Source organism: Tinamus guttatus, unplaced genomic scaffold (assembly GCF_059628265.1).
Source record: "Tinamus guttatus ecotype Peru unplaced genomic scaffold, ASM5962826v1 Tinamus_guttatus_pri_ptg000077l, whole genome shotgun sequence".
Lineage (NCBI taxonomy): Eukaryota > Metazoa > Chordata > Aves > Tinamiformes > Tinamidae > Tinamus > Tinamus guttatus.
The window spans coordinates 824614-852226 of NW_028288611.1; the positions used below are offsets into that span (position 1 = coordinate 824614).

Below are 27613 nucleotides of genomic sequence, written 5' to 3' on the forward strand. Positions count from 1 at the left end.
TAGAGGTTATATGTTGTAACCTGAAAGTGTTTTCTTTTGGGGTGAGTGACCTGCTTGGAAGCTACCATTCTACCAATACGTTTAACAGCATGGGAGGTCTGGGAAAGAATTATACACACTTAAGGCAGAGCAAAGCACACGAAGCAAGTGTTCAGAGAGAGAGAGAGAAAAAAAAAAAAGGCAAAATGGCAAAAATAGAAGTAAGAAATTTTAGGGTAGGTTTGTACTTGAACATTAAAGCTGTATGTTTCCTTGGTAAACATTCAAGATAAATAGAAAATTTGTTGCCAAAGTAATCAAACAACAGTAACTCTCAAAAATTTACAAATCTTAAACATTCTATTCACTATAGTATGGGTTTCTTTATGACTTTCAGAGAACTAGAAAAAATAAAAAAAAAATCCAAAATCAGTTATATTTTTTAATTACACAGAGAAAGCTGGAATACTAATTTGATTATATATGAGATATAATGTATTTCTATGATATTCTTCATTCAAAATCCAGTATATTCCAGGAGCTTAAACTACTTCCTAATAGGTAGCAACGGCTATAAAGGAAACCCTTTAACTTAAACTACTTCCATTTGTTTATTATGCAGCAACCACGCAGCAAGGAGACATAAGAATAAGATGCTGCCTTACAGAGTTACAAGTTATAAGGTTATTATAAACTTTGACAAAACATACTGAGGAAGATACAGTTTCTTAGAAAGATCAATCATCACTGACACTAATTACATCAAGTATCAAATCAGAAACACAGACCCACCAAAAGAATGCAAAATAAAAGGTTTTAACTTGATATCATACTCCAATCACTTTTCACATTAGCAAGCATAGTGTCAAATCTGATTTTGGATCCTGTTCATGATTCTTAGAAAAAGACGTCTGTTTGCAGGCTATTCTGATCAATAGATTACATTAAGCTGTTTTCATAAAACTTTTAGTCTTTGATAGTATTTGATCCAATAGCCTACTCATATCTGACTTGTCAAAACGCACATTTAGCTTTTATATTGAAATTATATCCATCAATACGTGCTCTTGTCAACAAAGCAAGTGAACTATTTGGTCCTAACTTAGTTTGCACATTCTTGTTCTTGCTACATTTCCTGCCAAAATATTCTTAATTTTCTCCTATCACAGACTGAGCCACAAATACGCACAAGAGGAACAGTTACTTGTATTGGGGTAGCAGCAGAGGCCTGGGACAGGCAACCGTGCAATGCTGTGTGCTGCAAACAGAAAAAGGCTTTGAAAGCTCCAGCAAACTACAAAGTCTCAGAGTATCTACACAGCAGTTTTATTTAACTAATAGTTCAATCTAATATAAAAAGATTGTGTTAACTCACATAAATCATAAATGAATTGTGACAAAAAGGTAGGAAGATTTTCTTATATTGCCTATAAAGAACTTGGATAGAGCTTCTAGTAACAGAAAAAGTGGAAAAGAAAGTTTGCTTTTGAGCTGGGAACTACTGTTTCCCTCTGCCAAGGGGCAGATGAAACCTTTTAAAAATCTATTTCTAACAAAGCAGAAGTGTCTCAAAAATGACCTGCAAACATGCAGACACTTGAAATTCGCTCCTCCTTAGAAAAATTTCCTGTGGAAATAAAGAGGTCCGACAACTACCAGGATTTAAATGTCACTGTAGCTATCCCTTAGCATCACTGCCACCATGCCACAGTAGTAACTGATACATTAGCACGGTTACATGCGACCGAAATATAAACACTAATCCACATAACGGGGATAACGTGATATCCTCTGCAGCTGAATTAACACCCGGTTCCACGCATTCCCTCTAACATGTTAAATTATCGGCGCCGGGAGCCGAGGAGCTAGACATGGGAGCGCTCCGGGCTGCAGCAGCATCCCCCTGCTCACACGGCGAGCAAAGCTGCACCGTAAGAAGGACTCGCTGGTGTTAGGCCGACAAATATGGCTGAGTAATCAGAGATTTTTCGGCCCTGTACCAAAGAGGATGCATCCACCACACCCCCCTCTACTGGAAGCCTATGGCCAGCAGCCCCCAAGCACACCGCAACCTGCCTGGCATAAGGCTATGCCATATGAAGAAATGATTAGGGAAAGGTCATTACATTTTAATGAGGCTACTTAGATTTAAAAGCATTAAGCATCTAGAAGCGCACACATAAGGAAATGAGGGCAGTAAGCACAGTAGCGCTGAGTCTTGTGCCTTGGTGAGCAAATACAGCCTTGCTTACCAAGGCAGCCTCTCGCCAAGAAAAACACAGCGGCTTTAAGCTATATTTCAGTGCCTCCAGACTCCAAGGATAATTGTTATTTCAGCAGTAAAAACAGCATCCATTTATTTGGGAAAACAAATTTTGCAGAGAAATTATTTACATGGATCTGAAATCTTGAATTTTTTTTTAACTATTTCTTGGTATGTAATAAAATGTAATAAAATCAGCAATGTGATGGCATCATTTTTCACACCTGGTCATCAGGTCTCTGCAATAAGAAGCCCTAAATGAACATAAACATGAAAAGTGATCATTAAGTGGTGGCTTTTTGAGATGGGAAGTTTTGATAATGCCGTCATAGCACAATGGTTGGTATCCACATAAGTAACAGTTATTTTAGGGTTACCTACAGAGAAAAGAATGTGCTAGATGACTTGTCTCTAACCCAAACGTAGGAAAAGAACAGCAATCGGCTCATCAGTATTAAGTAACTAAAACAGAAGTAGCACAGAAGTGATCTTCCACAGCCCAAGAGACACTTTGTGGCATGTTACTCTATTTCTTCACTTGGACTTCACACTACACTAAAGTTTACCAAATACCTGAGTTTTGCCAAGCAAACTGTTTTGAAACTCGCAGAAAGAAGTCTGCACACAGGCATATTTTCCCCTACAACTTACTACAACATCCCTCTGCCCTTAAAAACAGAAATCATTCAGTTCTAAAGCCAAAGGTAAAAAGGAACCCTCTGCTATGTGCGCGAGAGAAACAATCACACACCTGGGCACGGCCAGACGCACGATGCCGTTTGCGCAGCTGAGTTTCCCATGGGAGGTCTTGCTCCTCATCCACCTTCCTCCCCACTCCCCTGTGGCTGCTTTCTGCATTACTCACACTTGCTCCTCACTGCATTTCCTGAGGAGGATTCATGCTAACCAATCACCAAAACACCCAAAGGAAGCTGAAATTCCACCACCACTTTACCCAGGCAGTTCTTGAAAATCAGACCCTCAGTAGTAACTGTTTTACAACTTTCTTAACTGTGCCAGTACAAAAGAGGTCGGCTACAAGAGGCGCTCACTGTCTTCCTCTGTGGCATAGTTGGTGAAAAGCTTTCTGCCTGTTCCCAGATGCTGAAGCAAAACATGACGACTCAAACATACTTCACATCACCGATGCATTAGACATACATTTACATAGTAGCTTTGCATAATCACGTATTTGCTGCAAAGTTTTTAAAATATAACCTTAGCGGAAAATACAATCAATTAAATCACATTATTTTAAGATGTGTTTACTACTATTTTACCAAACCTCACTGTATGTCTTGACTCCACATGGAGGACTTGTTTTATAGAGAAGTCGACATTGTATTTTTGCCACATTTTGAAGTCAATAAAATCCAACAATACATGTTTGCAATTATTCCCACTCTTCCCACACTCCACCTTCTAGGTCATATTCTACTGGCACAATACACAAAGCATATGGCTATCAAATATTGCTTAATCTATGTGCTAGAAAAGTCAAGACACAATAAAAGGATAGATGCCCAGAACCTCAGCTGGTGTAAATTAACATAGCAGCATGGAAATGATGTTACTAAATTGATCTACGTAAGCCAAGTAACTAGTGGTGATGAAAGCTTTTGCATGTTCTGTTAGAGAACCTCATCTATCTAGTTCACAACATACACAAATACAAGACATGCAGGAAAATGTAGTGTCTCTAACACAGGATTAAAGTGTCATTTCTGGTTTTTTATTCAAAATCAATAAAATCTGTTTGGAAGTATTACCTTCCATCAGAATTCAAAAGGTCAATACCAAATTTCCTCAATATTAAAAAAAATTGTAATCCACTCTAATCTGTTATAAACAAATGCATGATGCAAACAGTACCATATACTAGTAGACTATTCAGAGAATTTAGTGGATGAAAAAAAATGCTGTTATATTGAACAGTTTTACTGGGAACACTGAAATAATAATAATTAAAAGAAAAAAGCAACAATATATGATACTATATGTATATGACACCTAATCAAAAGCAGCATAATCATGTCATTCCTAAGGCAGTGTTCCCACTGGTCTGGATTTTTCAAAGACTTTTATAGGATTAAGCAAGGATCCCTACAAGCAGGTGACTAGTGGAGATGAAGTAAACTAAAATTTCCTAATTTGCTGAGTCCCCAACCTCAACCACTAAGGAATGATGCACTCATTTCCCCCAAATCTGCATGGACAAGAAGTGCAGTAAGAATGGGAGATTTGAGTTCCCCATATGAACAGAGGAAATGTTGCATTGGATTATGATGCTGAGATTACATTTTCAGACATCACAAAAATCTGCCTTTTGGAGCAACTACTTAGAAAACTTAAGAGAAAGAGGAATTCTTTTTTTTTTTTAATACCCTGGCTGTAACAGGGATTAAAGCATGCTCATATTCAAAATAGTTGGAGAAAACAAAAACAAAAACAAATCCATTGTGTAAAATTGTTTTGAAAAGGGAAACTATATAAAATGAGGAACTTAAAGGAAATTAACAGTGCAGCCAAAAAGGTAAAATGCTTGCAGGTGGCCTAGGGGGGAAAAAAAAAGCCACATACAGAAACATAATTAGACTCAGACTATATTTATATTGCTATAGAAGACTTTAAAAGAAACAAAACCAGAAAAACAAAACATCTTTTACCCGTTGCAGTAAAGGATGGTATTAGAGGTAACAGAAGTCATGTCTAAAGAAGGAAAATAGAAAAGCAAGGAAATTCTGGCAAATTAAAAAGAAACCACAAATGTTGACCTACTAACCATAGAGTGCAACCCATTGCTTAAAACACCACTGATGCTAAAAAGTAAATTGAAATCCACTCCTGTTTATGTCAGCGTGCTGGAGAGCAAACTGCACGGCCCCAGGACCAGCTACACATACTTTTCTGCTGATCCTGCTCTGAATACAGTGACTTACAAGTGTGGTAGAACAAGTAGGTAACCGCTTCATCTTAAACCAGCTAGTCAAAAATTCACAACAAAGGAATTAAAAGCTTTCCCATGATAATGGGAATGATGTAACTGAGCTGCTTTATTGTTTTCTAAAGTATGACCTGCTGAAGTAAAAACAAAAGAAAACCCAAACTGTCTTCCTCATGATTTCTCTAGACCAATTTCAAACCCACCAGAAACCTTTTGCAGACTACCTGCTCTCAGGTAGTCATCAATGCCTTAGAAATTAGTAGTACTAATTTGTTCATCTTTTAATCTGTTTTTGAATTTGCTTTTTACAAAAGATTATCCAAAACACTTCCAGCTGAGCATTATACTTAGCTTCATAATAGACGTGGCTGTTATTTTTGGCTCACAAATCTCTACAAAGAGAAATACAATCACAGGTACACATAATCCATAAAAAATAACTTACACAGCAGTTTGTGGAACAGATGCACTTTTCCATCCTGATTATCTTTAGTGGCTACGAGACGGTACCCTTTTCAAACTGTAAGCGATTGCTTAAAGAAACGTATTTTAAAGAAGATTCGTAACTGTCTAGATGAGGAAATAGGATGCCTGGCAAATTAGCATAGACATGCTGTTCCAAATAGAGAGTATGCCATACTGGCACATGCAAGTGTGAGACAAGAGAAATGGAGAATAAGATAGGAGCTGGATGAAGAATATGGAGGGATACTTATGGGAAAATATAAAATACTGTATAATCTATCACTGTGGAGAGAGTGGAAGATCTTCAAAATGGATAGGCATTTTGTATACAGATATATAGAGATACATTATGACAGGCTTGGACAAATGAGATGGATGAGAATGATGACAGAAAAGTGCTGAAGGTCCAGAAAATACTACTGAGATTTGCAGGAGATGCTGTATTTTACGTTAAAGCAGATATAGGCTTTGGGGAGCTACTAGCGCTTATTAACTCTTCATGTAAGTCATTACCACATGACAGCTTACTAGTTTTGGTTTTTTTTTTTGTTACATTCTATTAATTTGTTCAAAATAAACAGTAAGAATCAGGTAACTAGTAAAAAGGCTTTTTATAGTCTATAGTCAATCTATATTCGGTCTTTCGTGTTTTCTTCACCCAAGAATATTCTGTTTATCTAAGCATATGCTTTTCCTAGAACTGGAAGATGTACACATGAAAATGGTGGCAGCATATCTACATAGAGAAAATCAGACGTCCAGGTCAAGATTCATTCAAGCTGTGTTAGCTGGATAGCCAAGAAAAGCGTTCACAACCTCCAATCCCATATCAAGCAAAACAACATCCACTCTGGAATGAAAAATGAAATAATGAGGAGAGGGGAGGTGTATTACATGAAGAGTACAATTAAAGGGCAGTAAAACATTTTTCCCTTAACATCTACAGCTTAAATTACTTATTTTAAAGAATTAATCAGGAGAGAAGTGGAATTCAGGCCTCAAAGCTTTAGATGCAGTATTAACCTCACATTTCTCTGCACTGGACTACACATTTTAGGCCCACAAATAACCCTGAAAATCATTGCTCCCATATCTTGACAGTTAGGGTGAGAGAGCCCTGGAACAGGCTGCCCAGAGAGGTTGTGGAGTCTCCTTCTCTGGAGATCTTCCAAATCCGCCTGGATGCCACACTGTGCCACGTGCTCTAAGTGACCTTGCATGTGCAGGGGGGTTGGACTAGATGGTCTCTAAAGATAAAGTACTTGGGGACATAACAGATACTACCTGGCAGTTCTTTTATTTCACCAATAAAGTATTAGAATAAAAAAGAAAAAAATCGAGCAATGCTGAAAATTAGCTATGGTCAATTTGAGTTATTTTGAGGTTGTCTAAAAACTCCATTTTTTGCATACTATATAGAAAATTGACCTTTTTTGACTAAGTATAAGGATAATTTTATTAGAGCACTCGACATATCCAAACATATTCTTAGATTCCTAAATTAACTGATTGAATTTAAGATCAATTTACATTTTGGATATATTTTTAAATAGCTATCATTGCACACATCTGTTTAAAAACAATGTGGAGCCTATGCAAAAATAATTTCACATGAAAACTTTTAAAAGCTTTTATTATACCACCATTCATCTCCCCTCTACCTTCTCTCAACCTGTTTTGGTTCTTTGCTACATCTTTAGTTAAATAACTTAAGGAATACAAATAGCTAAGAGAAACACAACATTTGAGACCTTTAATCAGATTTCTATTAGACTTTCAGAGTATTTGTAGCATTTTTTTTTAACACAGACTATAGATATTCATGGTTCACTTTAGAAAATTATAGCAACAATGTACATGCTGAATTCAGCAGTAAAACATGCTAGCTTTATATACAGATTTTTGGCTTCAACTAATAAAAAAACCATGAGCCACAGGTACACAAGTGCTGATTTTTATTGAAGAAAGAAAAAAAAGCTTACCTGTGGTGTCAAATGCCAAATTAAACTTTAGAATAATCAGAACTCCAAAGATCAATCCTTATTATGACACTCCTTCTGCAAATGACACGTTTTCTCTTCAGATAACAGTTAAACACTGTTTTCTGGAGAGGTTTATATGTGATGATTCATCTGCGTTTTCCTGAACATGTGTATGAATCAAGTACTTGAATAAAGAACATCTCTCTAATGTGCCCACGTTTGCAGAGCACCAAGATACTCTATGGACATGTATTCTTGTAGCAACAACTAAACACTGAATTTCTAAGGGCTCTGTGGTTGGTTTCCTATACCTACACTGCTAAAACTATTCCAAGCAAACAGCCAAGATGAATGCAGAGAAAAGCCATTTATTAACTGAAACTGTTTTTTTGTGATGTGATCTCACATACGTAAGATCAGAGAGCAGTCATGCTATGTTGCTTGTTCCATACCAGGTAGAGAGCAGGGTATGTAGAAGGCAGGATGGCTTCCACCTCCCTTTAGTTCCTTTGATGATTCTCCAGCTTCTCCAATGCTAGAGATGACTTCTACATATGAAGGTATTAAACTAGAATGTCTCTTTTTCCAAGCTCCAGTGTTATTCCTTCTATTATTATAAGCAGCAGAACATAGTTGTTCTACTTGTCTCAGAAGACATTTAATAAGACAGTTTCATGGGAAGGGACTAGTAACAAGAGCACAAAATATTCTTTGCTCACCATTTCAAGGAATCACTTGTAATACATTATTCTGACCCACACTTTAAGAAAAAAAGAAGAAATAAAAGACAGGACGTCAAGAGATGCATATACATAAAAAGAAAAATCCACTGATACTTTAGCTAGCATATCAGTCTTTACAGAAAACAAAAACAACAAAAAACAAGCTCACAACATCTCCAAAAATGTCCATATTCTAGGGCAGAGAGCATCTATGAAACTTTCCTTTAAAGGTGTTTGCTGAGAATATTATTATTGATGATGCTTACAGGAGGATCTGTAATATATCAGCTATTTTTTAATGAAGAAGTGAAATAAGGTTTGCACTTGTATGCCTAAATGTGGAGTGCATTAATGGTGTCACTTAATAGGAAAACCTCCCATACAACACCAGGCATCTGGAGAGTAGAATGTTACATCATGGTGATGCCCCAGTTTTCACAATTATATGACAAACGAAACCAAGTATTTGTCCACCGATTCCCACAGAATGGAAAAGGAGTAGCAAAAGCAGGGTTCTGCCTGCTGAGAGACAGCTGCTTCTCTCTGCCTCTGAATTTGACTCATGATTCTACCAACATATCCTAGCAATACCTTGGGTGAACTTCTTACTGTAATGAAAATTCATCAAATATATAGATGACATCATTTTTTGAATCATTTAAGATAAAATTAATGCCAGTAGACTAAGATAGCTTCTTCACACAACAGATTTTTCTATTCTCTCCACACCTCAGGCAATAACCTGTTTTTTTCAAAACTGTGGTCTAATGAAGGTATAATCGCCTCTTCAAATTTTGAATTCTTACTGCTCAAAATAAGTCTCGATTCTGCACATTTACCATTACTAATTGAGATTTCTTTAAATTAGAAATCACCATATTATAAATTTGATGACCATTGCCAATCTATAAGGGTATAGTGCATCAATGGTTTTTGACAGTGTCCTCAAAATTTACACATTTTACCACTTCTTAATGATGAACTTTTAAATATAAACACAGCTAAGAAGAACTTAAGTATTTTATACCAAGCCAAGAAAGATTCTGTACACTTAAATTAATGAGTTTAAGTAAGTCCCAAGTTCACATATAAGAAACAACCAATTATCCTGTCTGAAACACAGGCTTGTAAAACTATCAGTTACTTGTAAAATGGTCTGCTACACATGAGTAAGATGTTGTTTAAATGACTCGTTTGACTAGATGCATTCACCATGAAATGGATTCTTTTAAAGCATTATTTTTAAACTCGATGCAAGTTAACTGCATAAACTGAAAATGGGGAAAAATCTGGCATTATAAATGCAGGTTTCAGTATGAGTCTAGAATTTTATGAGGTCGAAGGTTACTTGAACGAGACACTCATCAAGAATAAACAGTCATTTCTAAGGCAGTAATTGAAAGGTTTAATACAATTAAACTGTTCTGCCATTTCCATGCCAAGATGTATAAGATCTAGTGTTACTACACTGCAGCCTGTGCAGCTCCAAAGTAGCACAGAGATAGTAAAAGAATAGATAGGCCATCTTTCAGGTACAAAGATGAAAAATAAATCAGAATTGTTACTTTTCTGAAGTATGAAATTAACACTGTGTTAGTGATATTACACCTGATACTACTGAGTTCGATTTAGCATTACAGTCCTGTCCTGCTTTTAAGCAGAGGGTGGCACAAAAAGGAGGTAACTAGCAACCGACTACTGAATATTCCTCAGTCACCAGCTCACTTGCTCAACTTTACACCGATCCAGACTTCAAAGAAAGAGAAGAAAAACCTGGCAAGAAGTCATGTTGTTGTATACATAAACACATAGCTAAGAATACATTCTTTAATAGCATTTTAGATCTGGATGTTTAGCACAGTTTTATAAATACAGACAGTAATGTTATATGTTTCCTTTCATATGAAGGTTACTGGATGACATTACTACTGGTTTATAATGAATCAATGTATTAATGGTACATTGCTAATAATTCACAGATGCCGTAATGACTTAAACTAAAAAAGAAATCTACTTGGTAGCCATTAATGCTTAAAATCTTTGTTATTGAACATTTCCATTTTTTTCTCTCAGAAACGAAATGACCTCATTTCAAGATAAAGCACTAACAACATGTTTTAAAAATCAGCACAACATAGCAAGTGCTTCATGTATCATCTTTAAAAAGCTTTCGAAGATACTATGTTTACTGCAAAACTTCTCTTTGGAGAAGAATCAAACTGTTAGATTTTAAATAAAGCATCTGCATGTTGCACAACTGTATATTTGACACCAAGTACAGTGCCATCCACCAGCCCCACTGCTTTACAAGCCCAGCTGCAGACAGATTAATAGAAAGGACAGTATCCTCATCATGCCAGTCAGACCACAGGCAGCGTGGAAGGAACTGAGAGGGGAAGTAGAGAGATGTAAAGAGATCAGCCACATGAAAGGGCTTGAGATAACTTACAAGTAATAAAACATGTTGCTTCTGAAGATGTCTGTTCCATCTCAGCAGTAATGGCATTGTACTGAAAGATAAAAATTTCAACACACCTGCTAGATGTTTGCCACCTGGAAAGCACAAACCAGCTAACAGCCTGGCTGGTGCTGGCACTGTGCTGGAAAGGTGGACAGTGCTCAGAAAGTCGAGGTGAAACACTGACATTTGTCTCAGACAACCCAAAATAGTTCACTTGTTCTTTGCTAAAAGTTAAGATACATTAACTACAGTTGTCAGTAAAAATCAGGCATAAATTCAATCAACTGGGTTCAGATTAAAGATGAACACAGGATGAGCAAGTAAAACTGGATCCTATCAAAAATCCACTGGCTGATAGTCTGCCTGCACCTTCAGCCATTCTTGAGGGAAGTGATGGATCAGTTACATTTATTTTATACAAACTACATGCAATAACATAATGTTTCTAGTATGATTTGCATATTTCATTTTTATTAAAGGTTACCATGTTTGAGTTTTATGAATTTTATGAATTTTACCAAAAGCAACAGTTAAAAGACTGTTCTTTACTTTTTAGCTTTGACTATACTTTTAAAACAGTATGTAAAGATAAAAAGCCAATTAAATTATTTGTTGAAGACGCACTGTGTTGCTAATTTAGCAAGTATGCTCACGAGTGATACATAAACCAATCTTTCTTTGAGCACATTCAGTCATTTACTTTGCACAACATATTTTCTAACCTAAAGGGGAAAGAAGAACAGCTCCATTATTTGCTTTTCATTATTCATAGTGCATGATTGATCTATTCAGTAGTTTGGTTTTCCTCATTTACTGGATGACATTTTAAACATGGCAGTAACAGACAGATAACCTATTTAAAGCATCTAACACTTGTGTTTGTGCACAAATACCCTGGATTACATGGAGCCTTCTCATTCTCTATATCCCTATCAGTAACAGTCAGAAATGACAGTAATCTAATTATCAGTTTATTTGCAGTTGATATAAGAGCACGAGAAAGATACAGGATTGCACTTGATTGATACATCAAGTACAGATGTTTGTCTACAGGTATGAAGAACATCTGAATTTGTATTATATAAAAAGAAAACTTTAAAACAGCTGCATACAAACATTCAACTTAAGCAAGAGGAGAAATGAGGAGATATGCCTTGTTAATGTCATATCCAGTACTGTTTAGTCCCATTAAGCACTCCCAACATCCTGATGGCCCAATAAAGCAGCAAAAGCACTTGGTCAATTTGCTTTCCCAAATGGTTTGTCTACCTATCAGCAATCCCAATTAGTGGGGATATGTATGCATCCAGTGTAGCAGAAATCCATTTTAGAGGAAGAATAAAATGTCTATCCTCTTATACTTTAAGTTGATATTGGCACATATTTGTGCATGGTGTATTTTTACCAGACTGCAAGCTAGACTCAAATTCATTTGTAATCACACACCTGTGCAAACTGAACAATATATACAAGTGAATGATTAATTGCATGGAAAATGTGAGGAGAAGGGAGAGAAAGCAAAACAGTTGTTGTCTGTGGGGTATAATAAAAGAATTGTTTGGAAATTAGACAATTCAAGAAGCTTTTAGAGGCCTTCTTATAGGTATTCTTTGGGAGGGAATACTGCTATTTAATTTAGTGACTCTTTTCCCATTCACACATATTTTAAGGTTACTCCTTCTTACTGATAAAAACCGTTCAGACAATAGTGCACTGAGCTTGGCCACACACTGTTTTCCTCACAGCAGGTACCCTTCCAAATCCAGAGGTGGGGAGAGAAGAGGGCATTAGCACCCCTCCTAGTCAACAAAGGGTTATTTTTATTTTTTTAATTTTTATTAACACTACAGTGCTGTAGACCACAGCAGTACATGAATCTGGAACATTTTGAATCCTGTTTTTTCACTTGAAACTGGGGATATTCAGAAACAGAAAACAGTGAAGAGAAAATTACTAGAGGAACATCAAAAAGAAAGAAAATCGCCTTTCAATACAATTGCTAGCATTAATATATTTTAGGACCAGGATTTAGGCCACCTTCTTGCAGAAGGAAATTTGCGCAAAGAAGTGGAGGTCAAGCCCAGAGTGACATGGTTCGCTGAATGTTCAAATGGAGGTTTACATATTTTCTTTATGGCTACTGGTTATGTTTTTGGCCTAGAAGCCTCTAATGAACAGAGAGAGCTCTGATCCCTTCTGTAACCATTCATATGTGATTAAGATCCAACAATACAGCACTTTGATCTACTTAGCTATAGAAGAAGTGGATGTTTCCTGAAGAAGTCATTTTGGGTGAAAGAGGAGGAGAAGAAAAGGAGGAGGAATTTTCACGATCAGGTCAATCTTACTGAGACATCACTCTTCTCACATCTAATACGCACTGTACTCTCTTGAGAGTTTTGAAGCTTTGGAGAGATGACAGATGACTGAGGTATGAAAAAGAGAAGTGAACTGTGGTTGCAGTGTCTCAAGAACAAAGAATAAATTTATCTTTTTGAAGATGGAATAGGATTCCTTTTCAAGAGAAGGAAATTGAGTTAGTTGTTGCAAGCCATACTGCAACAAGAAAGGTTATAAAAATGGTGAACATTACAGCAAATTGTTGGCATCTTTCACAGATATATTTGGACGGCTTACAGTACCACAGCCACAAATACACAATTCCTCACTCTGATAAAAAACTCAAGAGAATGAACACTTGGTTCCTTGAAAATAATCTTTCTATCTTGACACCAATATACTTCACATAACCCAAAAGAACTAAATGCCCGTTTGAAGTTAGAAGAGCATGTAACATGACACACCATTTGGAGGAGTATTTACTTTTTTCAACAGACATAAATATTAAGCACAGGTGATGGATTCAGATCCCCAGGAATGAGCAGAGGATGGAATGTCTAGACTATTTGGAAAGCATAACACAGGTGTGACAACTCTGCTCGACTATCACATTCCAACATTTTCAGTATAAACTAAGTAACTTCCATCATCTGTTGATATAAAAGCAGAAGAGGGTAAACATATTTGGCTTTGTCTACTACAAACGTCTACTCCTGATAATTTATCTTGGAAGCTTACACTCCTTTTCATATTTGGATTGGATGCTTACAAGTCCACCTGGGGATGGCTTAGCTTTCTGACTAACTAGTAGAAGTTTGGGGTTCAGAAAACACTTTAAATTCTCTGCCAATGGTTTAGCCAGATTGTTCCTATTTGTGTACCTTTTATGTGGCTGTCCCTACTGGACAGCCAGTGATTTTCAGCTCAGGATAAAATCTTCATATCTGGTGTCTAAACTTTTGCGTCTTGAATCCCTTGCCAAAGGTATGTGTACTATGTGTGTGCTATAGCATGCGTACTATGATTTCCTCACATCCTAGTGAAGCAAAACATAACATCTTTCCCCAGGTGATTATGAAAGTAAACATAAAAATAGAGATGCACAGACAGCCAACTACCAACAGCAGAAAAACAGGAGTGAAAGGAAAGGGAATCAACAAAGTGGCAACTGCAGAGCCAAGATCTACTGTCAGTATTTGCAATAAAATGGGTTTTGCTACCAATCTTTTACCATGGAAGAGGCAACCACTTACAATAAGCTACTCAATTTTAGTTCTCCAATGTTAAATGCATATCAAATAAAACTTGAACTGCTGTGCTTCTACACACAAGTAAGCCAAATTAAAATGCACCAATTACTTAAAAGAGACTATCAGAAAAAAATATATACATACATATATATGATATAGATATATATGTGTGTGTGTGTGTGTGTGTGACATTTTGCTGGTTCCATTTCTATCAGGACTTCTCCAATTCCAAGAACTGGTTTTCACAGTATAAAGACGGAACTTACTTTAAAAAGCTCACTTGCAGCTGTCCACTTTAATTGCCGACATTCATGGAATTTATGGGGGTAAACATCAATCTCAAAACAGTGCAGACCATCTCTGTCCCTGAACACTTTTCACACAGTTGTATTGGAGATAGATAGAAATTTCTGTGATCTGTAGAGTCATAAAAAATCTCCTGTGAGAAGAGGCCAGACCTTGGGAAAGAAGATGTTTGCCTGCCTAGGCTGAGCGATAAGGAGCACGAATGCGGCTGCTCAGCCCAGTTCACAGGCAGCCCCCCCTGGAAACCTGTTGAAGCTGGCTGCTCAGCCGGGCTTGTAGCCAGCTTAACCGCAGATGTCCTCCAAACTAGCTTTGGAGGCCAAATACCCGGAAATGAGGAAGAGGAGGAGGAAGGCAGGACCCTCGAATTGAGGGCTGGGACCCCCGACTGGTATGCGCGCCTGCGCACCCAGGGGGGAGAATTGCGCAACTTGAGGCGGAGTTTGTCCGCCCCCCGGCCTGCCGCCTGGGTCGTGCTGACCCTGCGTGCCAGGATGCACCGGGCATAAAAGTGGACAGTGCGGAGAGTGCGGGGGGAGAGGAGAAACTCCTCACTGTGAGGCCTACACTGTCTCCGCGGGAGCCGGTCAGCAACTCTCTCTCTCTGATCTGCCAGCTCGAGAGGATGTTTGGGTCCAGATCGGCAGGTATCACCTCGTGAGTAGTTATCCATACTTTGCTGCTTTTATGCGCTTTCACCTGAATAAATGCTTGATGTAGTCACCTCGTTCTGGCGTGATTATTGCCGAATCCCAAACCCATCCGGAACAACAGTATGGGATTTACAATACCGCAATATCAGACTTACTGAGCTTCAATGTCAATAGCGCAATACCATGTACTCTGAAATGACAGTGTTTCAAATTTTTTTTTATAATTTATAGTCAAAACAACTTTGTCTCATTATTAAATTGCAGTTTTGCTGCTTGATAGATTCTAGTCACTTTTTATTACCCTCAACAGTCATTTCACCAACATCATTTACATACTGTCATTTATAAAAAGAATTTGGAAATAATGCTTTTCCAAAGAATAAAGCAAGAAGAATACAAAATACTACTCCAAATTCAGAAATTTCTTTCCAAGTTACATCATAGTTTTCTTAGGAGACCACACAGCTTTTTGATGCATTTATTATGGAGAATTGCTCAAATATACAAAAGAAGCTCAGTTTGGTGTCATTTATTTTTAAATATATGGATCTCAGAATTGGAAACTGTATTTCTTAAACTAAGATGCTGGCTATTTATGAGAAAGCAGAAGGGTTAAAGAACCAACTAAATATCAACTGATATGGGTAAAATCTACATGTTGTGGAGCTGCAGTTCCAGAAAGGGAAATTTTACTTCTGTACAAATTTTACATCTGTAGCAATACATGCTTTGCAGAAGGCTTCTCAGTACAATCTTTTTCAATAATTAATGTTTGATTATTCATGTTCTAGTTTCATTTGTTTAGCAAAAGATAATCATTCTCAAATAGATTCCTTTAATTTTCATCAACTAATTAAAAAGTGTTAGAACACATTTACTATTTAAAAAACAGGCAATTGAGACAATTTAATATATTATATATATAAGATATATAAGATATATATATTATTATATAATATAGGATATATTTGAGATGCTTGACAGTGAGTTACTTTTCTTCACCTCAGAATACTCAGTTTTTCAGACCTGTCTGTATTATAAAACCAGCCCTCATGTAATTGCTTGACAATTAATCTTAAATATTTCCATTATCACTTTCAGAAAGTCTGTGCCACACTAACTGCTTGGTTCTACTCTAGTGAACAAGACACTTTTTATCAACATGAGTCTTCAAACAAAAAATTGCCGTGTCTTAGGTTTTGTTGTAACAGATTATGATAATCCAAATGTATGTAGAGAATTGCTATATTGCAGCTGTATGGTTATGCCCAGCTTCTTGATCAAGCTTTACCAGAACACCTTATCCTTCCTTTCCTACTTTATTTACATTCAAAGCCAAAGCCATAATGAACTTTTGACTGAACTTGGGTAGCTGCTGGTTCACCTTTGGCTCACAGTGACAACCAAATATCCAGCTGCAGCAAGGATGACTGATAAGAATTTGGCATATCTGCAACAGCCAAATAGGGGAAAGTCTACTCCAGTATCTAGGGCAAAGGATCACCTTCTTCTCTTCGGCCAACTGGAGGAAGAGGCACATTTTCTTCGCATTCACTGGCCACAAGCTCAATCTGCTTCTTTTCCAAGTCCAAAGACTTGCATACATGACCACTGGGAAGATGATGAATGCTGCAAGACTGAGGGCCAAAGGCTCTCCCCAACGCATGGTAACTGTCATTCCAAGTGTGGGATTATGTCGAAATTAAGGCAGGTTTGGTCAAAAGAATTGTTAGTGAAAGCAACTAAGGGCATTACACAAATTAGTTTGTTTTCTCTCTCCTCTCATTTAGCTCCAAGAAGAGCCTGCAGGTGGTGGGAACAGGGGGAAAAACCCCTGAAGGACAGCAGAGTCATCCAGCAGATAAAGAAAGATATGATGCTTTAGGAATGTGTCAAGACAGAAGGAGGGACACAGGATTTAAGGAAGAAGGAACTTGGATCAGCATAGTTCGTACAGCATAGTTTTGTTGCTGTACGACAACTCCATCTTCCTTTAAATCTACTCATATGCTACTCCAAATATCCCCAGCAGGTTCCTGTTCATTTCAGAAGTCAATTGAAAGCTCTCCTTCATTTAAACCCATGTTTTGGGATGCAGTCCAGAGGTACCAAGACAAACAAATAAAACAAGTAAAAAGCACTTTTATACTTTACAGATAGCGCTGAGGTGTTAAAATAATCCTACTATTGCAGATCTTTCAAGTCCACTTTAATCTGAAAAAGCTTCAACCACATGAGCAGAGTGTTTTTTTAATTCATTTTTTAACTGTGTTCAACAATGCTGCTATCAATTGCAAATCACCATCAACACAACCCCAGAAAACACAGTTAAAAAACATGGTAAAAATTACCATAATCATACCCAAGTACAATATCTGCTACTCAGCTAGCAGAATATCTAGAATCATATACCACAATTAGAGAGAAGGTAAAACATTCAAAACATGTCTTTCTCTAAGATTAAATTTCAGATGAAAAAAAAATAGCCCCTGAGCATTATGAGTTCAGCAAATTTGTTTTATTTATTGCTACATTGTTTCTTTTCATATTTAAGGGCACTTCTACTTTTGGCATCACTTTTGTCAGGCATAAATATGCTCTATGTTGATATTAATTATGATAAGGACATAAGATCTTCTCAAAACGAATCATTTCGACTTCTGTAATGTTTTTGTGTAAGAATCTCATGTGACATTAGAAATATCACTGAAGGAAATTTCATACATCTCTGCGAGCTTAGTAAGCATTACTTCCCAAGTTTTTCAGATGTGAAGCTCAAGTTAGAGATTAAAACCCTTGAGCTGGAAAGTTACTTTATCAAGTGTTTGATTATCAGCTGTGAGCAATCCCACTCAAGTGAGTAAATAGTTCACTTCTGGCCTACAAGCATTTTTTTTTCCAGTTCTTCCCTCTCACCTCCCATTAGAAAGTATCTGAAGAGCCTCAACATAGGGCCATAAGTGCTGCACAGACTGGGAAGCCAATCTTCGTTATCACAAATATGTTAAGCACCTTGGAATAAGTTCAGCTAGGTAATGGCCAGCCATAAGAAAACCAAAACTTCTTTTCAGGAACCAACACCAGCTCAGGCTTGGTCTTTTCTTTGTTTGTTCCTAAGAGAAGTTCAGGAAACACAATTTCTTCAGTGAAACAGCCTCCTCCATAAAGAGCCTAGAAAGAAGTACTTGCAAATGCCCTCTGGCAGCCCTGGATCTGGCACATCCTATGACCCCAGAAATAGAATGAGGCAGCTGAGCTAGTAAGCAGAGGTGATGTATTGCCTGATTTTCCTTAGTCCCCCCCCCAGGAAATCATGGGGAATTATTGGTGCTATTCATCTAGCTTTTCAGCAAATTCCTGCGAAGGAGTGAACGTACTCAGGCACTCACTCTGCTAACTAGCCAAAAGCTTGTCAGGCAGGCACAAAAGAAAAAGGTGGAGAGGGCTGGTATGTGTCAAAGACAAACATGTCCCCTCTTTTTTTTCATCAAACATGGGAAAGGAATAAATTAGAACAATTTGAAATTATGAAAAAAATGAATTTTTAATCTCTTCTCTAGTCTATATAATATGAATTATACCACAAACAAATGGTATGGTTCCTTATCATGTCTCAGCTTTTCCCATCATTGTGATATGTGTACATAAAGTGTTGATTTCCTTTTCCCTTCCAGATAAGTTTGAATACACAAATTCAAGAGTTTTAAAGGAAAATAAGATCAAATTTATACAAATGATGTCTTGTTGACAAATACATTATTCTTCTGGGTGAGTTTATGTAGAAAACACTACAATATGGTGAAAACATTTTGTTCCATTACCTCACATTTACAGCTGTATTAGAAGTCACAATACTTACTATGTGTTTGCCACATAAATAGCTGTTCAAAAGACAGCTTAGACTTCTGCTTGGCACAGAGCCAGGGAGACAAGATACTAAAACCTATTAACAGTGCATCATGACTGTGAATTAAAGAATCCTGTGGAACCATAAACTGTCTAGCAAGAAAATGAAAAAAATAATAAAATTTGATCAGAGGGTTAATATATTTTTTTATTAGTGCCTGGCAGCAGACTAGCAATAGACCATTTAAATGTTTACAGCCGTATAACTGTCTTGTATCAGATGCGTAGTGGTGAAGAAGCCTGCAGACAGTCAAGTATTTATAGCTAATAAAAAAGATGAACCTGACTGGACTTAGCATAGATTTTATCTTTATTTTTCCAACTGATATTATATGGAACTTGGAGATTCTCTAAAGGAACCAAAGATTATAAAATGCTTCCTGGGTGTTAGTGACAAAAACTAAATAGCAAGTATTGTTGAGCAACTAGAATTCCCTCTTTAAAATGTTCCCTAACAAACTAAAATGCTCAAAAACCCTAAATCCACTGCAGAACTCAAAATAAACAAGGTAAAAATATCTTTTCCTTGCACAGAAGCTTTGCCTCGTCTGAAAGATGAATGTCAGGAGCTAGAACTATATCTCTGTCAGTGACCACAAAAAGTACTATTTCTAGGTATGTCCATCCCATTAGTCAAGAATATATAGTAAGTCTCAGGAATAAAATGGCTACTTTTTTCCTACTAGATTATAAAATGTGTAAAAAATATTTTGCAAGTTAGCTTTTATCATTCAACACTAAATCCAAAGAATCCTCAAACACTTCAATCTGAACCCAGACTTTATGGATGTAGAAAAGTTTATATTTAAATAAAAGTTTCAGGTCCTCTTTCTGGCTTTCCCATTTATACTCTGTGATATCACAAAGCTAATATTAGTTTATTTTTGTTAGCAACACATTTAAGAAGTTCCTGGACAAAAAGCTTATGAACAACACTGAAAATTCTCTGAATAAACAAAACATTAGAATATTATTGTTTACTTGTTAAGATATTTATATATATATTCACACAGAATTAAAGATAGAAAAACAAAAAGAAAAAGGAGGGGGAAGAAAAAGGGTCTTCTCCCTCCCCCCCACTTTTCAGTTGGAAAATTCCCTTTCCTCCTCAGCTGAATGTCTTTCCTGTGCTTACCTTGCTCTGATCTTTTAAATCCACCCAAGTGGACAAAGACCATCCGCTGCAGCACCACAGCCCACAAGAACAGGAATAGTATGGAGAACCTCAGCATCACTTAGCCCACAGGCTGTTTTATCACGACTGCTGAAAATGTGTCCAAGAGCCAGGTCATACTGCCTTAGATCTCCCACAGAACAGATTGCAATGACTCAGGATCCTTCTGGATCAAAAGGAGTCAGCTAGGTCACCTGGTCTCCTTTATTCACCCCTCTTATGACCACACTCTGTGTAGCCTATTTTTGAATCATTTAAATGTGTTCTGATAGTCAGCTATGATAAATAAGTGTCTGTCAGCAGCAGACGGAAATGAAACTTTGGGACATTCAGCAAGAACAGGCATGCAATTCAGTATATCAGTGGGCAACTAGAAGCGGACACAGTTTAATAGTTTTTGTTTATTTGTGTGTGCATTGTTTTTTTTTTTTAAGCAATTCTTCAAGCTATATCAAACAAAATAATGGTATCAAGTAAATATCTTTTGTTGCATTTCTTGAGGATCTCTTAGAACAAGTACATGTGCATAACCCAGAGATCTAATGCCTTGTGGTGCTAAAGCAACAGTCATGGTAAAGATTTGACCAGTTAGTAAAGATTTGACCTTGTCAGTAAAGCCTGCACACATTTATGTGAGTTGACTCTATGAACAGACTGCAAAAATGAAACGCAGAAGGGGACCTGTTGCTGCTAGAGACAGGACATCTTTATATAATAATAGTAAGAAAGATGTTTATATACTGAGCTTCCCTTATGTCCACCTCATCTTCTCCCTGAATACACACACATACAAAAGGAGAGAGTAATCAATCAAAACACAAAAGAAACTCAAAGAAATTGCCAAACCATTTTCTTGAAAAACAGCCGGGAGTACTACCCAAAGTTTACAGAGGGCCTTTGCTATTGATATTTTACTTGGGTGTGAACTCTCCATACAAAGAGACAGCTACTCAAGAGAAATGGCACCAGGGATTTATTGCTTTCTTTGGCATTCTTTCATGTTCTCTACAGGACAGGATCACCAGAGTCCCAGGCTGGTACTGCTCTAATGACAGCAGCATCAAAGCTGCCTCTAGAATATCTAACATAAAGCAATCCAATGAGTAAACTTGGTATCATAAAGAGTTCATTTTTGCAATCAAAATTTTCTAAAATATTTTGTATTATAATTCATACCCTAAGAAAAGTTGGAGATACATGAACTGAAAAAAAAATCTCTGAAAATAATTCCAGCAGTTTCAGAAGTACTTATAAAAAATACAACTTTGCTCACTTCTAGTCAGTCTCTTGCTCAACATGTGTTTCCTTAATATAAGCAATACAGTAAAATTGATTTGTAGAAGAAAAAAAAGCAAAGAAAACAAACAAACAAGATGAAGACTCAAATCATTGCTAGTTAACCTGAACCTAAGTGTCAGGAAACACTGGATAAAACATTGGGACTCTTCATCTGGGACAGGATGAGGAGAAAAGCATGGTGCAGGTCCTATTTCAGCCAGTAACAATGTTCCACCACAGAGTTCTGTGGTCTCTTAATGCTACGTGGTACCTTGAACGACAGCAGCCTTCTCTGGGGCTAAAGAACCCCAGAGATAGAAGTTCAGTATCTGTCCTTACAGAAACAGCTAAATATCATGGGTCACATGTGAGAAATGCCAAGGCAGCATGCTGCAAGTGAGCAGGATGTGTCACTAATTTGCAGCAGGTGGAGGTTATTATGGCTTCCCTACCAGAGCAGCAGGACATGAGACCTTGCCCTCTGTCAGTCCCGAGGAACATGGAATGGGTGGGCACAAAGCAGCCAGCTGCCCAAAACCAGACAGCTACTGTGCTACCCAAGTGATCATTGCTGCATATTGGCTTCTTATAGCTAGACAGTCATATATCTAAGAGGCTGGCTATGAAACTATGTTTTAACGCTCAAAGGAGCTTGTTTCTGTTTTGAAGGCCCTGATACTCCAAAGGAAAGGCACTGAAAAAAGATTTCTGAGTCTAAGCAACTACCATAAATCACTGTGACAAGAAGGGAAGCATCATTCATAGAGACTCCATGTCCTCTCCTGCTCCCTTAAAAGGCAACTACGAGCTCAGCTCAGCCATTCACCTGGGAAGCTCTGCCATGTTCTGCTCGCCTAGACGGCTCATGGAAAGACAGCATGAGCAAGTGCAAAAGCTACCTGCTGAGGATAAAGAGCTCTTAGATGAAAAAAAAAAGAGAAATGTCAACCTGAAGAGCTGGGGATTTTCTGATGGAAATATCCCCATGGAAACTCTTCCAAGTAAGACTCTCTAAGAGTTCAGTAGGGTGATGTTAACTTTTCGCATGAAGAACAACTTGATAAACATACATATATAGGAACTCCATGAAAAAAATAGTTAGCTTATTCATTTTATAGCAGTTATCTTAAAAACGTGAGCTACTGCACTATATGACAGATGTGTTCCTTCCCCAGCTCAACCTGACTTCTCACAGGTAGCCCTGTTCAGGTGTTAACTACCACATTATCTGATCCTGATAGTTGCCTCCCTGATTTCTTCCCCTACCCAGACATTAACCATCAATAACAGTCCTGATGGCTGCATCCTGATGGGGAGATAAGGCTAACTGTGTGTACATCAGCCAACAGTCATTTCTGAATTGAAAGAATGACTATCAGTCAATCATCTTATCCCATAAATATGGGGACAGCCCGAGAGCCCATTGAGCTCTCTTTGTATGGCAGTGGGCTGCATGCTGGGATCTCCCCTTGAGCAGGGACGCCTCTCAAGGATACTCCTCGAGGTTAAGAGATCCTTCCCACTACAGATTCATGGTAAGTGACTATAGCATGCTTCTCTCTCTGAACTCGTAAACTTTACTTTGTAACTGCACAAATCCCTTAGACATAAACTGTTGACCAGGTTTGGGAATAGGACTGGATCCAGCTGCACCCAGACTCCTCTCAGAAGGAGTTTGGAAAGCAAGGGGGTCCAATCTGAAGCTTGTGACCCAATGGGAGGGTGTCCTTGGTAATTCTGTGTGTATCTTGAACCTCCATGCAGTAAATAATAAGTGACCTTGCCACAGAATCTCGTGAAACCATTGTCATTATCAATAAAACCTATTCCTATTTCTTTCCCATGAGTGAAGTGCATTGTGTCACTCACCCCCACCACCACTCATTCCGTGACACACTAAAGGACAAAATTGTCTTCTTATTCTAAATTTGAGACATTAATTGTCTGATTTGTCTAAGTTCTTAGCTTTTTTATAGCACTTTCTGGATTCAAAGTGCCTACTGTGTGATTGGCAATATTTAACATATAAAAGTTCTTTAAAGTTGGGTATCAAGGAAAGAGAACTGAAAGAGCACAGAATTAGGGAGCACTCATACAAACCTAGGTTTTAGTTACTTACTGAGCATTAGACAGAGATTCTATGGCAAAGGGACTCAAATGGAAAAGCACTGAATTACTTAAATCAGGTACATTCTGTACTGCCTTGTGGATCCTCTCATTTTGATCCTATTCCCATCTCCAAAGATCTCAAAGGATCTTGTATTTCCCATTGCGCCAGGGAACACCAAAGACCAGAATTAAGTAAAATAATAAACAAAATTACCGTATTCAGTAATGCTTTTAAGTGCATGTTGAACTTAAGTACATTGAATTCCTATTAAAAACAATGGCAGTTGGAAACACACTGAAGACCTTTAAGGAAAAGAGATGGAATTCTGTTCATCTCTAAAGATCAAGGCTTAAATGCTACAAAGTATTACTAGCTGCTGATCCCCCAAATTAGCTTTGTTGAGTCCTATTTTCCTTTACCAGAGAAGTAGCTTCATGCACTTCAGCCTGCCCGATGGGCCATTTTTGGCTTTCCATGTTTGGTACTAAGCTCCCTGGAGAACATCTTTCACATAGATGCTGCAGAGGAAGCTGCAGGAGGGAGGTGACATCCCAGAATGTCAAAAGCACAATACCACATTAGATACTAACACTTCACAAATTTTCCTCTTTACTGGATGGCCAAATTATATTATAGTCGTAATTCATACATAGATATGTTATACAACCTTCTCTGAGATTTGAATTAAAGACCATAAAACGACAAGAATAATCAAGAATGAGTTTGGGACAGATTTTTCAAGTAAGATGCTTACAATCACACTGAATGCTTAATCCAGATTCAAACGCAGGCTTGACTGCTGTCAAGGTGGTGCCAAGAACATGCAGCATTTCAACATTTTTTTTTTTTTTGGAATATGATTGTAAATCATTCAGATAAAGAAAACATTTCCATAGATGGCCAAATCACCCCACAGCTGAAATGCATCCACACAAAAATTAAAAATAAAGCAGGAATTACGCATCCAACTAACGTGTTATCTATTACAAAAAGCAAAAAATGTAGCTTACAGTGATCACAAACCATAGCATGCTTAAAAGGAAGACCACACTAGTCTACATGTTACCAACTAAGTTAAGAGCAGAAGTTACAACTACAAAACATGACCATACAAAACTCCCTTAGATGCAAGTCCGTGCAAGATTTTAGTATAACTGGTCACTGTCATTTACTGTTGATACAAAAGATTAGCAGAGAAACAGAGCTCTACAGTCAGAAATCTGCCGGAAGCCTAAGCTGCATCTCCCATGTATCAGCAAGATCCTATCTAGTGGTGTGCTGGAATCCAAGCACACAGGTCAGAACCTCAGTGCAGGATCCAAAAAGTAAATTAACTATTTCTCAAAATAATTTATAGACCAATCAGAAGCTGCAGAAAGAATTTCTACAGAACAGGAAACCATTTAATGTGGCCATATTGACCACCAACCCCCACCCCAAAATGTATGACACATTAAGATGAATCTGGAATCAGTTTAGCTTGCATGAGGGTGACGAGATGAAGGTGAGAAAATTTTCTCCTTAGAAACATTAATAGTGTAGCTAATGTAAGCAGCATTCCTTCACATTTTTCTTTATATTTACCTATGTATGCAAAAAATATACTATTAGTTTAGTTTAGGAGGGAGAGAATTTCTCCTTCACACAAAAGTGCTACCTACATAGCAAGGCAGTTTCTAATGCAGTTGAGAGAATATTCTCTCCCCTCCTACTCCTTTCACCCTTGAATGACCTATTATCCATAATACCAACTTACACATATCTATAGAGAATTAAATGACTTCATATACTGTTGTATCCAAAGACACCTGGAATGTTTGTAATATTCTAATAAATTGCCAGTTTTAGGAGAGCCCACATATTCGAACATTTGTTTCACTTCCATCTGCCAAAAATGTAACACAATGAACGTTTGGTGCCTAGCTTTATTTCTTGATTCATATTTGTAACTGAAATCCTAAATGCTTTGTTAGGAGAAAGAGCACTTTTAAAAAGTTCTTCTCTTTGGAGAGAAACAACTATAGCATTTTTTTACAATATTCTCTTTCCCCGTATTCAAGCAGTACACCTTATAGCACAATGTAGCTTAGCGGATGCAGCTTAGAGGAAAAAAAGTTAAGCATTTAAAACTAAACACAATCAGCTCAGACTGATCTAATTAAAAGAGATTACATCTTGTAAACTTATTTTTCTTTTTGCTCTTTAAGTGAAATTCTCAGTGTCTACATTACCCACACATGGTACTAACCTATGAAACACACTGCACGTAGTGTTATGGATGCCAGGAGTACAAGTACGTTCACAAGCTAAGTTGCAAATTCTTGGAAGAAACATCCTGTTAGAAAAACGTGAATGCAACTTCCACGCTCAGGAAAGCCCTGAACTAAAGGGAAGCTGGGAGAGGGGGAAGTATCCCTGTACACTTAATGAGCTCTTATACTCTTACAAGGAGAATCTGAGACCAGAGATCATCAGAAAGAGGACCCTGGAAAAAATATACTGTGCTGTGACCCAATGCAGATCTTCTATTCTTCATGCAAATGGCCAATGCAGGCATGAAATTCCAAATTAAAGTTTTTATCGGATGCGCAATCTTCTTACAAAATTAGTAAAGGTGCTTCAAGTTTTGATCAATAAAACTTATTATATTGTCCTGCAAATGAAAATGCCTATATTGTATCCACATTCACAAAATGCAATAGTGTTAAACATCAACCAAAACAAGTAATTTTGTATAATTATTTCTTAAAGTCTTTTCTAATCTGAAGTCATCTTTGCAACAATGCAAGACCATAAGGAGACATTTCTATAAATATAAATAAATCACCCATGCTTTCCGATAAAGGAATTGATGCTTTCTCTGAAAAGATTGCAGAAAAGATAGAGCTCTGACCCTGGGAACATGTGAAAATTCTCAATCAGAGAACAGAACACCTGGAATCCAGTGCGGAAAACAGTGTTGCTCAAGTGGACCAAATATCAGTTCCCATAAACAAGAAAATACAGATACAAATTCCTGTGTAGTATTTGAATATAAATTAAAAGTAACCCTTATGAAATGATGTTTTAAAAATCCAATTATTTCAGAACAAGAAGATTACACTAAATGGTAGGAGTCAAGTATAATTTTGATTGACATTAAAATGTCACCCTTTTAAAAGTGCAAAAACCCAATCAAACCATGACACATACCAAAGTAAAATTTATATTAGGAGTCACTTAAGGAACACAAATTCCGTAAAAATTAAACTAGCTCCCCTTTATACCAAAACTGACAAGTTAGTTATACTGAACTGGGAGTTAGGAATCAGAATTTATTACTTGCTTTCAAAATTTTAAGAGAAAAAAATAAAGTGAAACTTGAAAGAACTGAATAGCATGAAAGGCCTTTTTAAACAAGGAAGCAAAACGACTACTTGTTGTCATGAAATAAAAAATAAAGATTAAAAATCGTTAGCACAAATATTAATTTGTGGAAGTCACTTGCAGGTATCTACCAGCACAAATTAATTACAAAAATTCCAAAAGTGCTAGTAGGCAAAATCATAAAGTGATATAAATCCCTACGTTTCAGGGGATTGCAAGGTTGAGCTAAAACAAATGATACTGTGATAGGGTGCAGTCATTCATGAGTACTTTTGCAGGGAAGGAGGTAACATTCCTCAGTTGAAAAACTTTAGTAATTAGATTGCTACATAACCAGCGTGACAGCTTCTAGGTTTCTAACTCACAGCATTTGGCATTATCTTATTACAATTATATTGGTCAAAAAACAATAAT

At 37.2% G+C, this 27613-nt stretch overlaps 1 protein-coding gene across 1 annotated transcript in view; it reads right to left on the reverse strand.

The window, feature by feature from the left end:
- The window catches only part of LOC104577384 (ADP-ribosylation factor-like protein 15), a 239957-nt gene that overhangs the window by 4015 nt on the left and 208329 nt on the right, over positions 1–27613 (reverse strand). The gene's annotated exons all lie outside the window — the stretch shown is intronic.